At 39.5% G+C, this 4,606-nt stretch overlaps 1 pseudogene; it reads left to right on the top strand.

Annotated features, from left to right (window-relative positions):
- The first annotated feature begins 2,658 nt into the window (after nucleotides 1-2,658).
- Nucleotides 2,659-2,825, top strand: LOC147830076 (U2 spliceosomal RNA; annotated as a pseudogene).
- Nucleotides 2,826-4,606: the final 1,781 nt, after the last annotated feature.

Below are 4,606 nucleotides of genomic sequence, written 5' to 3'. Positions count from 1 at the left end.
AATCCTTCAACATCTAAAAAGAGCCCTTAGATGGGCAACAGGCCCAAAGAGCAAGAGTGACAAGGAGAGAGGACAGCAGGCACATCTCTAGGGAAAAAAAATCAAGACATAAAGAGGATTAGGAATCTATTCTGTTGCCTGTGCAGAAAATTATATTAAAAAGCTCTCAGAGGGTATGGGGAAGAGACAATGATTACATGGAACACTAAAAAACAAATTCTAAAAAGGCCATGGTTTACTTCAGGGAAAAAGAAAAGAAACCATAATCATGATCATAATATTGTGGTATTTTGTAATATGTAGTAATATTTGAGTAATTTAATCAAAACTTGAGAAGAAGAACCTATATTAGAGGAAGCAGCCGAAAAAGCAGAAATTTGAGCTGGGCATGGTAAAGCATGTGTGTAATCCCAGTATTGAGTCCAAAGCTAGAGGATCACAAATTTGAGTCCATCCTGCACCAAGAAACCCTGTCTCAAAGCATACACACACACGCACACACACACACGCACGCACGCACACAAAGGACAGGAATTGGTTTCCTTTACAAATGGGATGGAGGAATAGACATAGATGGTCCAGATACTGAATTTTTAAAAAACATCTCAGTGTTATTTAATTTAAAAAAACATATTCATGTATTGTTTTAATTAAAACATTACGGGCCGGGGATTTAGTTCAATGGTTCCGCTGCCTGCCTTATAAGCTCAAGGACCCGAGTTCAATCCCCGGTACCAAAAATAAATAAATAAATAAATAACATTTAAAAAATTATAATGTGACACACACCCGTAATTGCAGCTATTCAAAAGACTGAGGAAGGAGAATCTTGAGCTGGAGGACAGCCTAGGCAACTTAAACTCAAATTTAAACTCAACTTCACTCAAAAGAACAAAAAGGATTGAGAATGTAGCTCAGGGGTAGAATACTTGCCTAGCATGCATGAGGCCATGGGTTCAATTTTCAATACTGGAAAAAATATAATGTTCTTTTTAGAAACTTCACTCAAACCTTATGATATTGAGGAAAATTACCATTTTCCCCCTATATGCTGGTTACATCCAGCCCTTGTATTGGACACTTTCCATGCATTATACCTAATTATCACAATACTATACAAAGTTAATGTTATTGTCAGTTTATAGACAGGAATAGTAAGGTATTGAGGGGTTAATGGACCCCTCAGAATTTACCCAACTGGTAAATAATAAAGCTGGAATTGAGCTTAAGTCCATCTGGATTTAAAACCTGAGGTCTTTTGATTACACACTGTAGTGAAACACAGCTTTACCTTTATGTGTATGTAATTTTAACTTTTTTGGGGGGGAGTACCAGAGATCGAACTCAGAACCTTGTGCTTGCGAGGCAGGCACAGTGCCACTGTGCTAAATCCCTAGCTGAAATTTTAAGTTTTGCCTATACTAGCTAGTTATTCCTCATGGGCTTTATGTATGTTTGAGTCAGTGTTGTCTATTGAGTTGTCATTCCTTAAATTGACATTTCAACGTAAACTTTTTATTTTTCTCAGGTTCTTAGAATAAAATTTTGAAGAAGTCTTCATGGTTCTTTTTTTCCCCTCAGCTTATCTGAGTCTTAGAGATTGCTCTCAGAACTCTGAACGTGCACTGTGCGATTGTCCTGACATGTGCACAAAATTTACTCCAAGTCCAATTGCTTTGTGTATCACTTCTCGGCGCTTTGGCTAAGATCAAGTGTAGTATACAATTGCTTTATATTTATTAAAAATGTACTAGCTGAACAGTTGACTGATATCTAGAAAATCAGTTTCTGTAGACTCAATGAGTAAAGAACCAAGTATGAGAGCTGCAGACTCAGGGGAGAGAGAGTAAAGAATTTTAGTCTTGCTCTTTTAGTAAGAATTGTGCCCTGGTTGATTTCCCTTACTCCTCCATCTATTAATCAGAATAATTATTCTAATTTATGAGTTTCACGAAAATGACAATAAATGAAAAACTGTCTAAAATGTTAATGGGAAATGTTTTTTTCTTTAAAAGACATATAAAAATAACTGTTTACAAATGTTTTTGACCATGCAATTCATCTATAGTGATCTAGAGAGAGAGAGAGGGAGAGGAAATACTTTTTAGAATCCAGAGATTTTGTGCAATATCCTTCAGTTTGGGTTTATCTGATGTTTCCTCATGATTATATTCAATTTATGTGCATCATAGAAACAATAACTGTGCTCTGCTCTTTACATTCTTGCAGTTGACACAGGATTTCGTTGGTTTCCCTGTTGCTAGGACATAATACCTAACTCCCACACCTTGAAGGAGGAAAGGTTTAACATAGTTCATGATTTCGGGGGATTCAGTACGTGACTAGCAGGCTTCATAGGCAGGAACCTGGTGGCAGAAGGGCATGGCAGAGCACAGCGGCTCAGTTCATAGTGGTCAGGAAACAGAGCAGCCGGTGCCAGAGAGCAGGGGGACAGGGACCAACGCCACACCTTCATGAGCCATTTAGATACACCCCGAATTGTGCTCCACGAGTCCCTTAGGTGGATCCCAAACCAGTCAAATTGACACACCACCTGAACTGTCACTTGGGTAGTGTTAACTTCAACCTGCAAGGTGGCCTCTGCCAAGCTCCTCCACTGTAAAGTTATATTTGTTACCATTGAAATTTATTAGTATCATTGCTTCTCTGCCTTTTGGCTAAGATCAAGTGAAATTTATTAGTATTTAAATATAGTTTTTAAAACTAAAAATGATAATATCTATTTTAATATGGTGTAAAGCAGCTTTTAAGCCACTTTATGCTGTTGACTTAATTCATTTTTGCATGAAATTCAGCAAGCAATTTTCCTTAGGTTGTTCCCATATAATTTCTTTCTTTTTCCATTTTCATTTTGAGGTTCTTGACATTGAAGCCATGGTCTCATACATGCTAGGCAAGTGCTCTACCACTGAGCTATATCCTCAGTCCTCTTCTCATGTAATGTTGGATGACTCTCTATTTTTTTTTTTTTTTAGCTGATATGAATTTCAGAGTTGCTTTCAGCTGTAATTCTGACACTGAGTGATAGTCCTGGTCTATTTATGGAGTTCATTTGCCTGGGAATAAAGCATCTGTTAGTTTTCTTTTGCTGGATAACAAATTGCCACAAATTAAGCACCTTTATTATCACATAGTTTCTGTGGGTCAGGAGTGCAGTCATGGCTTAGATAGGTCCTTTGTTAATGATCTCTGCATCCTCTGCTCTTGGGTGTAGTCCAGGTATTGACAGGGACTAGGGTCTCATCTGAGGCCCAGCATCCTCTTCCAAGATTATGTATTTGTTAAACCTGGGTAGGGAGACTGCTTAGTCTTGACCCAGAAGATTTGTTTTTCTCTGTTTTGAGCTGTAGACCTCTGCTGCAAACATGCTCTGACAGATCATTGGTCAGGCCAAGAAGCATCCTAGCATAAGTTCATAACTCCTTTCCCGGGATTCTTCGTTGCCCATCTTGATTAGGGGTGCGGCTGCCTCTGCCCCTCTGACCTTTCAGAAACTCTTACTGCCCCACTGGCGCTGGGCCCAGCCTTGCTTTGCCTTGTTCTGGTTACCCCAGGTCCTTGGGCTGTGACCAGCCAGGCATTGTAGGATTTTGGCTAGCAGGTGGAAGGTGAGGGACAAATGACATTGTCAAAGATAAACGACATTGTAGCAGTTGGAACAGTGTGGTGGCCTGTGCTGTCTCGCATTTGGTTGGTCCAAGAGGGGTGGTTGTGTAGGTTAGAGTCCCCGTTTGTCATGCTGCCTTTTGAGGATCTTACATTCACTGCAGTGCACCATCAGGCCTCCTGGAATGTAAAGGTCCTTGATCTTGGCACCCTCACTTTGGCTGGACTCCTTGATATTTTGGGAATTTGATAGCACAGAAATAAATTGCATTGCCGGGAGGGGTAGCGCACACCTGTGATCCCAGCAGAGGCTGAGGCAACAGGATCACCGCGAGTTCAAGGCCAGCCTGGGCTACATAGTGAGCTCAAGGCCAGTCTGAACTACATAGTGAGACCCTGTTTCAAAAAACAACAACAAATAGAAGACAGAAATGAAAAAAAAAGATTATGTATTTGTTAGCAATGTTCGTTGCTTTGAGCCTTGTAGCTCTTTCTTAGTGATGTGTTTTTCTTCAAGATAGTCAAAAGAGTTTCTGACTTCTACAGAGCCCTTTTCATAGGGTTCTTTTGCTTAAATCAGACTCACAAAGGATGATCACCTTTTCTTTAAATCCAACTAACCAGGGACCTTAATTACATCTGACCTTTACCATCTGATATAACATACATTGAAGTCATAGCCCATCACATTTGTCTTATTCTATTGGTTAGAAGAGAGGGGATACAAAGTCTGAGAGCTCTAAGGAGTCACTTTGTAGATTCTGACTACCACAACTTTCCTGCCATCTAGATAAGTATATTTGAACTTTTTGTATTGCTTCACTGGTTATTGACACTACTCTGACTCAGCTCTTTTTCCCCTCTCAGAATTTAGATTTTTGCATGTCTAAACACATAAAGTTGTACAAGTAAAAACACCATGCCCCATTGTGAAATGTTAGGCAAAGCACAGGTATGTCTACTTTACGTTACAAATCAT

Source organism: Heterocephalus glaber, unplaced genomic scaffold, assembly GCF_053883595.1.
Source record: "Heterocephalus glaber isolate CG9 unplaced genomic scaffold, H.glaber_assembly_v1.0 deba00000331, whole genome shotgun sequence".
NCBI lineage: Eukaryota > Metazoa > Chordata > Mammalia > Rodentia > Bathyergidae > Heterocephalus > Heterocephalus glaber.
The sequence above is the reverse complement of the archived record's forward strand: the minus strand, read 5'-3'. Positions and strand labels throughout refer to the sequence as shown.